This window comes from Carcharhinus amblyrhynchos, chromosome 23 (assembly GCF_965287045.1).
Source record: "Carcharhinus amblyrhynchos chromosome 23, sCarAmb.v2.hapA, whole genome shotgun sequence".
Classification (NCBI taxonomy): Eukaryota; Metazoa; Chordata; class Chondrichthyes; order Carcharhiniformes; family Carcharhinidae; genus Carcharhinus; species Carcharhinus amblyrhynchos.
In genome coordinates this window covers 44,254,761-44,268,281 of record NC_137346.1, presented here as the reverse complement: position 1 = coordinate 44,268,281, position 13,521 = coordinate 44,254,761, and the positions used below count along the sequence as shown (strand labels likewise).

Sequence of the window (13,521 nt, the reverse complement as noted above, 5' to 3'; positions counted from 1 at the left end):
AATATTTGAGGAGACCTGTTAAATAGACACGGTAAAATATTTTACAAATAACTTAAGGGTTTTGTGAAACAGAGTACAGTTTCTCAGGGCAGGATATTATCCTTTGAATGTTCTTCCTCTGTTTGTGGATCGGAGGTCATACTGATAGGCATTTCATAGAATAGAACGGAATCGTAGAAACCCGCTCATGTAGAATAGGCCATTCGGCCCATCGAGTCTGCACCGACGACAATCCCACCCAGGCCCGATTCCCATAACTCCCTCACATACTTACTCCGCTAATCTCTCTCTGACCTATGCATCTCGAAACACTAAGGGCAATTTAGCATGGCCAGTGCACCTAACCCGCACACCTTTGGACTGTGAACAAAGAACAACACAGCCTGGGAAACAGGCCCAACGAGCCCGCGCCGCCATTTTAACATTACCAGTCCCCCCTCCACCCATGACCCTTATCTATGCTAATGGCATTCCACATTGAGGGAAGACTAATTTAGGGACAATTTGTTACACCAATCAGCCTAAGAGCACATCTTTGGGGTGTGGGAGGAAACCGGAGCACCCGGAGAAAACCCACGCAAGCACGGGGAGAATGCGCAAACTCCCACAGACACTGGCCCAAATCCACATATCTGCACAGCAAACGGTGATAGTCACTGAGCTGTCGTCTTGCCCAGTATCTTGTCCAGTTTCGGCACACACTAACGACATGAAGCACTAGGCCAATCTCGAACAACCAAGAGCAGCCCAAGTACGACCCATCGCATGTATGCCCCTCGTTGGACAACAAGGAGGAAACCGGGGCAACCCGGAAAACCCATGCAGAACAAAGAACAACACAGCACAGGAAACAGGCCCTTCAGCCCTTACAAGCCCATTTTAACACTCAGTCAGTGCCTCATTCCAATCCTCCTCCTACCTACGTCTTTTGTCTACATCTCGTGGACTCCGCAATAAAGGGGTACAAATTTGGAGAATTATAAATGTTGAGAATGGGCAAACTCCACACAGACAGTGACCTAAGGCTGGAATTGAACCTGGGTCCCTGGCGCTGTGAGGCAGCAGTGCTAAGCACTGTGCCACCCCAGGACCCAGATGGGTCAGATGGCTGTCTTTGGATTTTAAAGGTAAAATCAGTTCGACTGTGTGAGGAGGGAGTTAAGGATGTAACGTCCAGGTTGTGGGAAAAGTTTTGCAATGGAAATAAATCGAATCTTAACTCTTTTCAGTAAATCTTTTAAAAAGGCACTCCAACTGACACTAAGCCCCACTCCCTCTCACTCCTGAGCTGTGCTGGCTCCCAGTCCACCAACAATTTACATGTCAGAGTTTCCTGCCAAGATGTACGACCGAGTTATCCTCAGCTACAAACTTTGTTACTGTGTAGAAGGAACTCATTCGCCCCATGGAAATTGCACCAACAACAGTCCCACCCCGGCTCTATCCCCGTAACCCTAACTGTGCTAGCCCCCCCTGATCAATTTGGTGTGGCCAATCAACCTAACTCACATATCTTTGGAAGGGAACTGGAGCACCCAGAAGAAACCCACACAGACACGGGGAGAATGTGCAAACTCCATACAGACAGCGACCCGAGGCCGAATTGAACCCTGGGTCCTTGGTACAGCGACGCTAACCACTGTGCCACCGCTTTGCAGCATAGCCACGCACATCTAAAGATGGTCAGATCCAGTGGAGGTTCATTGCTTTAGACAGGTTGGTGTTTGTTGCCTCTGAAGAATAAAGTCCTTATTAGTGTGTACCGCAAGTGCAATTGAGATAGAGGATAGCTCTGCTTCTAAAACACTGGAGAGAGGAATGCCACACTCGTCTTAGAGCAGTGTCCTTTGAATAGAGAAGGACAGCACTAGTATGGAGTTTAAAATGAACAGAAATCAAAATTAACATTACAGAAGCGAAAAGAAAAAGCAATTTTCAAGACTGGTTGCTAAGCCAGTCCCTGTATTCAGACACACTGAACTCGAAAACAAACTGCTAGTTTGACACGCGGTTCCAAACTATATTTTAATTCTTATCTGGTTATTGTGAGTGTCCTTCACAGTCTGTTTCTCTCTAGAGAGAACAGGTTTTGTTGTCTTCGAAACTTGCTTTGCTTGCTGTGTACTTTTCAGGAACGTGGTCAATTTTCAGCTAACCTGGCATGCCTTTTAAATTGTGGTTACGTGTTAGCTTTAATAGATAGCAGTGTTAGTTAACCGCCTGCAATCTAGCTTTTAAATATAATTACATAGGCAGAAATACCTTAAAATGAAGTCTTTGAGTAGACTGAAGCAAACAGGGCAATGCTGACTTAGGATCCGATGTGGAGATGCCGGCATCGGACTGGGGTAAAACAGAAAGAAATCCCGCTTGTCGGACTTTAAGCTGGGATTTCTTTCTGACGTTAGGAAGTCTCAGAACACCAGGCTAAAGTGTTGTGAGACGTCTTACTGTGTTTACCCCAGTCCAACGCTGGCACCTCCACATCATAGGATCCCTCAAGGTTATTTGGTGCATCGCTACTAGTTATAACACATCAGTGTTGAACTGGAGCACTGGGATAGAGATTTCCCGAGGGACGCTTTGGCAGATCATACTACTAAGCTGCCCGATAATCCTTTTGGGAGCCCCTGGTGGGAGATGTGTTGGAAATGCGGCATGGGAGGGTGGTGTTTGGGTTTCTCCCCCCGCCATCTACGAAAGCCCTAATCCTGCTGATCTTACCTGCCTAACCAGTGGCCACCAACACTGGGACTGAAGGTAGCCTCTTGCCTCCATACCTACTCCAGCAGTCCACACCTCCGACATCGGGGCTGCTGACCTTCCAGTGCTGAATGGCCTCCTACTAGCCCCCAGACTCAGTCGGCCAGTCACTGGATTTAATTGAATGGGGCTCCCGGGAGATCAACCTCCTCCAAAATCTGGGCACGGCTGCTAGAATTCGTGGGTTCCCAACCCGTATTATACCCTGGCGACAGGATTGGAATAAAAATTCAGCCCAGTACTCAAGTTGAGGCCAAGCGAGTGTTTTGTTTGAACATGGAACATAGAACAGTACAGCACAGTACAGGCCCTTCGGCCCTCAATGTTGTGCTGAGCTTTGTCCAAACCCAAGATCAAGCTATCCCACTCCCTATCGTCCTGGTGTGCTCCATGTGCCTATCCAATAACCGCTTGAAAGTTCCTAAAGTGTCCGACTCCACTATCACAGCAGGCAGTGCATTCCACACCCTAACCACTCTCTGAGTGAAGAATCTACCTCGGACATCCCTCCCACCATGAACCTTATAGTTACGCCCCCCAGTAACAGTTACATCCACCCGTCTCTGCACGCCCACTCTATCTATCCCCGTCATCATCTTATAAACTTCTGTTAAGTCGCCTCTCATCCTCCTCCACTCTAAAGAGTAAAGCCCCAGCTCCCTCAAGCTTTCCTCATCAGACCTACCCTCCAAACCAGGCAGCATCCTGGTAAATCTCCTCTGCACTCTCTCCAATGCTTCCACATCCTTCTTATAATGAGGTGACCAGAACTGAACACAATATTCCAAATGTGGCCTCACCAAGGTTCGGTATAGTTGCAGCATAACCCCACGGCTCTTAAACTCAAACCCCCATTAATAAACACTAACACACTATAAGCCTTCTTCACGGCTCTATCCACTTGAGTGGCAACCTTCAGAGATCTGTGGATCTGAACCCCCAGATCTCTCTGTTCCTCCACACTCCTCAGAACCCTGCCGTTGACCCTGTAATCCACATTCAAGTTTGTCCTACCAAAATGAATCATCTCACTTTTATCAGGGTTGAACTCCATCTGCCACTTTTTGGCCCAGCTCTGCATCATATCAATGTCTCCTTGCAGCCTGCAAGAGCCCTCCAGCTCATCCACTACTCCACCAATCTTGGTGGGATCAGCAAATTTACTAACCCACCCTTCAGACCCCTCTTCCAAGTCATTGATAAAAATCACCAAATAGCAGAGGTTTGGGTTTATAATAACCTCCTGGTGTTTGTACTCTGTGCCTCCCAGGGTCCCGTACACCTTATTAACCGCTCTCTCGACTGGACTTGTCATCTTCGATGATTTGTGCTCAGATTGGATTACAGATCAAAGGAGTGTAGAGTTGAGTGGGATGTCAAACAGGAACCCCAGCTGAACGCATCCTCTTCGCCGTATCAGAGTTTAATTGAGAACTATAACAGCAACAACATATTTCACTAGCTCTGTCAGTGGAATGACACGTCCCTCACAGAATCAAAGTATGACCATGAGCCCAATGAGGAGATATTGCCCATACGTCACCCAAATTGGCACAAAGTGCCCATGCCAGTGTGTCCCGCTGGCGTCAGCAGCTCCCTTCAGGTGAGATTCACGATGGCCAACCTGCCTTCACAGATCGCTGACAAAGGGTCATCCACACATTGGCTGTACTCTCTCTCCCCCCAACGGAGGCATAGTGGCAAGAATTACTGCCTCCCAGTGCCAGGGACCTGGGTTCAATTCCCGGCTTGGGTATCTGTCAGTGCGGAGTTTGCATGTTCTCCCTGTATCTGCTTGGGTTTCCTTTCACAATGTGAAATACATGTTGTTTAGGTGCATTGGCCATGCAAAACTCTCCCTCCTGTGTACCCAAACAGGTGGCGGAGTGTGGCGACTAAGGGATCGTAGAACCCTACAGTGCAGAAAGAGGCCCTTCGGCCCATCAAGTCTGCACCGAACACAATCCCACCCAGGCCCTACCCCCATATCCCTACATATTATACCCACTAATCCCTCTAACCCACACATCCCTGGAAATTAAGGGCCAATTTCTTAGCACGGCCAACCAACCTAACCCACACGTCTTTGGACTGTGGGAGGAAACCCACTCAGACATGAGGAGAATGTGCAAACTCCGCACAGACAGTGACCCGAGCCGGGAATCGAACCCAGGACCCTGGAGCTGTGAAGCAGCAGTGCTAACCCACTGTGCTACCGTGCCACTCACAGTATTTTCACAGGAACTTCATTGCAGTGTTTATGTAAGCCTACTTGTGACACTAACAAATAAACTATAAACTGCAATTTTCCAGCAATTTTTGTTTTTATTTCTTAAACTCTGTTGCGTGATGTAATTTTGAGAACCGTTTTCAATAGCCAAATTCGGGAGAAAGTAGACGGACGCATCACAGATGAAATTTAAGGCAGAGAATTGTGAAGAATAAAGGATGCAAATTGCTGTTGCAGTGTAGAATAATATAGTTTGGAAGGAAGAATGATATAATTTTAAATAGCTCCAGGAGCAGAGAGAGCCAAACATGTACACACACATCATTGAAGATTGAAGTTGAGAAGACTGTTTACAAAGAATATGGGATCCTGAGTTTTATAAATAGTGACAGAGAACAAAAACAAGGCTATTTTATGCTAAATCTTTATCAAAAAAGCAGGTACGTAAGAAATAGGAGCAGGAGTAGGCCATCTAGCCATTCGAGCCTGCCCCGCCATTCAGTAAGATCATGGCTGATCTGAAGTGGATCAGTTCCACTTTCCCGCTTTCTCCCCATAACCCTTAATCCCCTTGTCTATCAGAAACCTACCTACCCGTGACTTCAATATATTCAGCGAGGTAGCCTCCACCACTTCAACGGGCAGAGAATTCCAGAGACTCACCACCCTTTGAGTGAAGAAGTTCCTCCTCAACTCTGATTTAAGCTGCCCCCCCCGCCCCCCCCCCACTTTATCTTGAGGCTGTGCCCTCTAGTCCTGCTATCCTTTCTAAGCGGGAAGAATCTCTCTACCTCTACCCTATCCATCCCCTTCATTATCTTATACGTCTCTCTAAGATCCCCCCTCAGCCTTCTAAACTCCAGCGAGTACAGACCCAGTCTATTTAGTCTCTCTTCATAGTCCAACCCCCTCATCTCCAGTATCAGCCTAGTGAACCTTCTCTGCACTCCCTCCAAGGCCAATATATCCTTCCGCAAGTGCGGCGGCCAAAACTGCACACAGTACTCCAGCTGCGGCCTCACCAGTGCCCTGTACAGTTGCAGCAAGACCTCCCTGCTTTTATATTCTATCCCCCTCGCTATGAAGGCCAGCATCCCATTCACCTCCTTGACCACCTGCTGCACCTGCAGACTGGGTTTTTGCGACTCGTGCACAAGGACCCCCAGGTCCCTCTGCACCGTAGCATGCTGCAGCTTTTCGCCTTTTAAATAATAATCCCTCCTACTATTATTCCTGCCAAAGTGGATAACCTCACACTTGCAATGTGAGATTTGCAAAGGTTAGGCTGCAATTTTTATAAAAACATCCTTGGATGGGATATGGGTATCACTGGTTCAACCAGCATTTATTGCCTTTGAGATGGTGGTGGTGAGCTGCCTTCTTGAACCAGAACAGTTCTGAGATGTAGGTACACCCACAGTGCTGCTAGGGAGGGAGTTCCAGGATTTTGACCCAGTGACAATGGTGAGTGACTTAGACTGCGACTTCCAGGCGGGGGTGTCCCCGGGTATCTGCTGTCCTAGGTGTTAGCAGTCATGGGTTTGGAAGCTGCTGTCTAAGGAGCCTTGGTGAGTTCCTGCAGTGCATCTTGTAAATGGTACACACGGCTGTCTCTGTGCTCCGGTGGTGGACGGAGTGAATGTTTGTGAAGGGATGTCAATCAAGTGGCTTGCTTTGTCCTGGACGGTGTCAAGCTTAGAGTTACAGAGATATACAGCACAGAAACAGGCCCTTTGGCCCAACTTGTCCATGCTAACCAAGTTTCCTAAACTAGACTAGCTCCATTTGTCTCTGTTTGGCCCATATCCCTCTAAATCTGTCCTATCCATGTACCTGTCCAAATGTCTTTTAAGTGTTTTAACTGTACTCGCTACCACCACCATTTCATAGTGCATTTCGTAGTGCATTTCATATATGCACTACCCTCTGTGTGAAACAGTTGCCCCTCAGTCCCTTCTAAATCTTTCCTCTCTCACCTTAAACCAACGCCCTCTAGTTTTGGACTCCCCTACCCTGGGGAAAAGACCTTGGCTATTCACCTTAACTATGCCCCTCATGATTTTATAAACCTCCATAAGGTCACCCCTTTATCTTCCTCCGCTCCAGGCAAAAAAAGTCCCAGCCTATCCAGCCTCTTCCTATAATCCAGACATTCCAGTCCCAGTAACACCCTTATCAATCTTTTTTGCCCCCTGTCCAGTTTAATAACTGTCTCAGGGTGATCAGATTTGTACGCGGTATTCCAAACGTGGCCTTACCAATGTCTTGTGTGTTTGTAACATAACGTCCCAGCTCCTGTACTCAGTGCTCTGACCGATGGAGGCAAGCGTGCCAAATGCCTTCTTCATCACCCTGTTGAATGTTGTGGGAGCTGCTGCCTTCCAGACCAAGTGGGGGAGTGTTCCATCACTCCCCTCACTTGCTTCTTGTAGATGATGGGTGGCACGGTGGTTAGCACTGCTGCTTCACGGCGCCAGGGATCTGGGTTCGATTCCCAATTGGGTCACTGTCTGAGCAGAGTCTGCATGTTATCCCCGTGTCAGCGTGGGTTTCCTCGGGATCTCCAGTTTCCTCCCACCGTCCAAAGATGCGTGGGTTAGGTGTATTGGCCAGGCTAATACACCTGACTCCCCCTCAGAGTCAGGGGGACTACATAGGATAAATGCATGGGGTTATGGGGATAGGTGGGATAGTGGTCGGTGTAGACTCGATGGGCCGAACGGCCTTCTTCTGCACTGTAGGGATTCTACAACAGGGAATCAGAAGGTGAGTTACTCTCTGCAGGATTTCCAGCCTCTGACTTGCTTCTGTAGCCACGGTGTTTATATGGCTCGTCCAGTTTAGTTTCTGGTAACCCCCAGGATTAATTATGAGAAAACGGAAAGGAGATTTACCAGATTGATACCAGGGATGTGGGACTTCGGTTACGTGGAGAGGCTGGGATTGTTCTCCCTGGGAACACAAAGGTGATTTGATGGAGGCATTCAAAATGCTGCCTGATTTACTTCCAGTAAATAAGGAGAAACTGCGTCCATTGATTGAGGAGTGGGGAAGTTAATCTTTAATGACCGAGCAAATAAATCACATTAACTGAGGGACAATTAAAAGGGGGCAACCCCCCCGATAAGAAGGGAACTGCCCGCAACAACAAACAAAGCAGGAAGGAAACTTAAAACGTGAAATCAAAAGTGTGGTTAAAGTAGTGGATAATACACCTGCGGTGCCCAGCAAGTATGGAAGGCCTCAGTGGGGAAGTGGTTACGTCCAGCGGGACACGGATTTAAGTTTGATTACCCATTTAACAATCTGCAGACCCTTACTCTGCGGACTAATCTTTAAAGGGACAGTCACATAGAACACTACAGCACAAACAGGCCCTTCGGCCCACAAGTTGCGCCGATCACATCCATACCTACCAGGCCATAGAACTATCTGTAACTCCCAATCCCATGTACTCATCCAGAAGTCTTTTAAAGGACCCCAGCGAGTTCGCCTCCACCACCTCAAAGTTCATTTAACAAAAGGACCAGAAATGACATGAAGAAAATAATATTATCCAGCAAGTTAGCGGGTGCTGGAAACAATTTCAATAATAGCTTTCAACTGGGAGTTGGATCAATTATTTGAAGGGGGGAAATATTATTTAGAGGCTAAGGAGGAAAGAGCAGGTTGATGGGACTAAATTGGATAGTACTTCTAAAGGCAACACAGGTATGATGGGCTGAATGGTCTCGTTCTGTGTGGTATCATTTGTTGATTCTTTTTAAAACTAAAGTTGAATGCATTCTGTGCAATTGAGAACATAAGAACATAAGAAATAGGAGCAGGAGTCGGCCATCTAGCCCTTCGAGCCTGCCCCGCCATTCAATAAGATCATGGCTGATCTGATAGTCGCTCAGTTCCACATTCCTGCCCTCTCCCCATAACCCTTAATCCCCTCTCTTATCAAAAACCCATCAACCCGCGTCTTAAAAATATTTAGCGAGGCAGCCTCCACCACTTCAACGGGCAGAGAATTCCAGAGATTCACCACCCTTTGAGTGAAGAAGTTCCTCCTCAACTCCGTTCTAAACCACCCCCCCTTTATCTTGAGGCTGTGCCCCCTAGTCCTACTGTCTTTTTTGAGCGGGAAGAGTCCCTCCACCTCTATCCTATCCATCCCATTCATCATCTTATATGTCTCAATGAGATCTCCCCTCATTCTTCTAAACTCTAACGAGTACAAGCCTAGTTTATTCAGCCTCTCCTCATAGCTCAACCCCCTCAACTCCGGTATCAGCCTAGTAAACCTCCTCTGCACTCCCTCCAAGGCCAAAATATCTTTGCGCAGGTGCGGCGCCCAAAACTGCACACAGTACTCCAGCTGCGGCCTCACCAGTGCCCTGTACAGCTGCAGCAAGACCTCCCTGCTTTTATATTCAATCCCCCTCGCTATGAAGGCCAGCATCCCATTCGCCTTCCTGACCACCTGCTGCACCTGCAAGCTGGGTTTTTGCGACTCATGCACAAGGACCCCGAGGTCCCTCTGCACCGTCGCCTGCTGCAGTTTTACGCCCCGTAAGTAATAGTCCTTCCTACCATTCTTCCTACCAAAGTGGACCACCTCACACTTGCCAACATTAAATTCCATTTGCCATTTCCTGGCCCATTCGCCCAGCCTATCTAGATCCTTCTGTAGACTTTCCACACCCTCTGCACAATTTGCCTTTCCCCCAATCTTGGTGAGGCTTTAATTGAGTGGGGCTTTAATCTGTGTTGAAATGCTTCCTATTGCCGTCAGTGTGGTTATCAAGCATAAAGAAAATTAAAAAGGCAAATGGGCTGTTGGCCTTTGTTGTGGAACATCTCAGTCACCAGCAGAGGAGAGTCTGGAACTCTCAAAACTTGATTCCAGTTCAACAAAGTGAGGGACAGTCTTGGGAAAGCTGAGACCCCGTCTGGTGGTTGACCACAAAGTCACTCTTTATACAGTCACGTACACATACCAGCGTCCACGTCTAATCTTATCACTTGCAGTTGCTTGTGAAACGTATGTCTCAGCCTCCGTTTCCTGTGAGTACGAGCAGTAGGAACTGTTCACACAGAACTGGAGGCCTGATCCTGACCTTGTTCTCCTCTATCCTAGATTGTTAACCTCGTTTCTTATCTCGGCTACAGCGCGTCCGTTACCACTACACAGGAAGACGAGTGGGCCATTGGCCCTGTTCTGCCGTTCATTGAGGTCATTTGCTGATCTGTGGCTTAATTCCATATATCAGCTACCTTTAGCTCTCTTAATACTTTCGCTTAACGAAACATTATCTTAGATTTAAAGTTAGCAACTGATCTGGCATCAACTACTATTTGTGGTAAAGTGTTCCAAACCTCTACCATCCTTTGTGTATAGCGGTGTTTCCTGAGTGACATGGTGGTTGTAGTTAGCCTTTCCCCACCTTAACCCTAGGGACAACACTCGTTCTTGCCCATCAGTATCCGAAAGCTTATGGAATGTTCACCACGTGTTTTCCCCCAATGCAACTTTGACCTGGTCAGGCTCATTCCCTAGTACTAGGTCCAGTATGGCGCTCTCTCTAGTCGGACTATTGTTCTGGAAAATCTTCCTGGACGCTCTAAACAAATTCCTCACCATCTGGACCCCTAAGGGTTTTCCAGTCTCTTTTAATCCACAGGTGTGTCGATCCACCTTGTTGTCAAACGAGGGGCATGCACACGGTGGGTCGTGCGTGGGCTGCTCTTGGATGTTCGAGAGTGGCCTAGTACTCCGCATCGATGTGTGTGCTTAAACCTGGACCAGCAGATGGGCACCACGACAGCTCAGTGACTATCACTGTTTGCTGTGCAGATACATGGATTTGGGCCGGTGTCTGTGGGAGTTTGCACATTCTCCCCGTGTCTGCGTGGGTTTTCAACGGGTGCTATTCGGATTGGCGGTTGGTGACTAGTGGAGTGCCCCGGGGTCGGTGCTGGGGCCTCAGCTTTTTACCATTTATATAGATGATCTGGAGGAGGGAACCGAGTGTAGGGTGTCGAAATTTGCTGATGACACCAAGATTGGGGGAACGGCAAATTGTGCGGAGGGTGTGGAGAGTCTGCAGAAGGATCTAGATAGGCTGGGCGAATGGGCCAGGAACTGGCAAATGGAATTTAATGTTGGCAAGTGCGAGGTGGTCCACTTTGGTAGGAAGAATGGTAGGAAGGACTATTACTTACGTGGCGAAAAACTGCAGCAGGCGACGGTGCAGAGGGACCTCGGGGTCCTTGTGCATGAGTCGCAAAAACCCAGCTTGCAGATGCAGCAGGTGGTCAGGAAGGTGAATGGGATGCTGGCTTTCATAGCGAGGGGGATTGAATATAAAAGTAGGGAGGTCTTGCTGCAGCTGTATAGGGCATTGGTGAGGCCGCAGCTGGAGTACTGTGTGCAGTTTTGGGCACCGCACCTGCGCAAAGATATTTTGGCCCTGGAGGGAGTGCAGAGGAGGTTTACTAGGCTGATACCAGAGTTGAGGGGGTTGAGCTATGAGGAGAGGCTGAATAAACTGGGCTTGTACTCGTTAGAGTTTAGAAGAATGAGGGGAGATCTCATTGAGACATATAAGATGATGAATGGGATGGATAGGATAGAGGTGGAGAGACTCTTCCCGCTCAAAAAAGACAGTAGGACTAGGGGGCACAGCCTCAAGATAAAAGGGGGAGCGGTTTAGAACGGAGTTGAGGAGGAACTTCTTCACTCAAAGGGTGGTGAATCTCTGGAATTCTCTGCCCGTTGAAGTGGTGGAGGCTGCCTCGCTAAATATTTTTAAGACGCGGGTTGATGGGTTCTTGATAAGAGAGGGGATTAAGGGTTATGGGGAGAGGGCGGGAATGTGGAACTGAGCCACGACAGATCAGCCATGATCTTATTGAATGGCGGGGCAGGCTCGAAGGGCTAGATGGCCTACTCCTGCTCCTATTTCTTATGTTCTTATGTTTTCTCCGGGTGCTCCGGTTTCCTCCCACACCCCAAAGATGTGCTCTTAGGCTGATTGGTGTACCAAATTGACCCTACGCTATTGTCCCCTGAATCTGGTTACAATAGGGGTACCATTCACATATACACGGGGCAAGGTACGTGTAGGAAAAGGCTTTGTTAAAATGGCGGCACAGGCTCGTTGGGCCGAAGGGCCTGTTTCCCGTGCTGGGTTGTTCTTTGTTTTTGGTTCTTTGTCAGTTCGAGAAAAGTTAAAGTCTCCCACGACAGCAACCCTATTATTTCTTCATCTGTCCAGAATCTGCTTATATATCCATTCTTCAGCTTCCCCTGGGCTGTTGGGGTTGTGGGGGGGCCTGTAGTACACACCCATCATAGTGACGGCCCCCTTCCACTGCTGCAAATCATTCTTGTTTCTTCGTTGCAACTTCACACTCTGTGCAATGCAGAGTGATTATAATTAAAAGCTCGGGGTGGGCAAGGCCTGTTCACACCAGAGACTGACAGATCCGGAACTCTGTGCATGCTGGCCAGCCCGGGACCCCCACACTGCTGCTCCCCCCCCCTTACTTGTCTCCCCCTAGGCCCCACCTCCGTGCCTGGTGGGCAGTGCCAAGGTGCTCCCTGGGCATGGGCACTTTGCCCCTTGGGCACTGCCAGGGTGCCTATGCCCAGGTCCGCCCGCTGGGGGCCCCCATTGCGCCGCCCCCCCCCCACTTCACTCCAGTGTGGTCGTCCCGCTATTTCCCCGAACGTGGGGAGCTAATCTGAACCCCACTGGAGTGAAACACTCTGACAGGGTGAAAGATGCCAGCGGGCCCAGAGAATTCATTCCCCTGCCCGCTAATCACACTGTAAGCCGATGCAAAGTACTTACCTTGTGTTCCCAACCATTTCCAGCGTGGTTTAGACTGTGCGGGATATCCGGCGCTGGGCAATGCGCACATTGGATGGGAGAATGGCCCCCAGCGAATCTGGTGAACTGGTACGCCAACAATAATCTCTCCCCCAATGTCAACAAAACGAAGGAGATAGTCATCGGCTTCAGGAAGAGCAGAGGAGAACATTCCCCTGTCTACAGCAATGGGGACGATGTAGAAATGGTTAAGAATGTCATTTTTTTAATGTTTCCAGATCACCAACAACCTGTCCTAGTTGACGCTATAGTTACAAAAGCCCACCAACTGTTAGCAGTTGTAAAATTTTTTTTAATAACTTTACAAACACAAACTTTGCAACAATTATCAAGCTGCCGTGAGTTCAAACCCCATGCCCTCATCTCAGTTTTAAAGGAGCGTCCCTTCACTCTGAGGTCGTGTCCTTGAGTCCTAGTCCCCCTCACTAGTGGAAACACCCTCTCCACGTCCACTCTATCTCGGCGAATCATCGGCGAATGGAATGCTGGCCTTTATAGCGGGGGGATAGAATATAAAAGCAGGGAGGTCTTGCTGCAACTGTACAGGGCACTGGTGAGGCCGCAGCTGGAGTACTGTGTGCAGTTTTGGTCACCGCACTTGCAGAAGGATATATGATGAATGGGATGGATAGGATAGAGGTGGAG

The 13,521-nt window shown here is 48.6% G+C and overlaps 1 protein-coding gene across 6 annotated transcripts in view; it reads left to right on the top strand.

The window, feature by feature from the left end:
* Nucleotides 1–13,521, top strand: part of camkk1a (calcium/calmodulin-dependent protein kinase kinase 1, alpha a) — a 166,599-nt gene that overhangs the window by 66,303 nt on the left and 86,775 nt on the right. The window contains exon 1 of one of the 6 annotated variants that reach the window (XM_080210631.1): nt 1,668–1,716. The exons of the other annotated variants lie outside the window; for them this stretch is intronic. The gene's annotated coding sequence lies outside the window, so the exon portion shown is untranslated. Of the gene's footprint in view, nt 1–1,667; nt 1,717–13,521 lie in introns of those variants that run through there. 6 annotated transcript variants of the gene reach the window in all.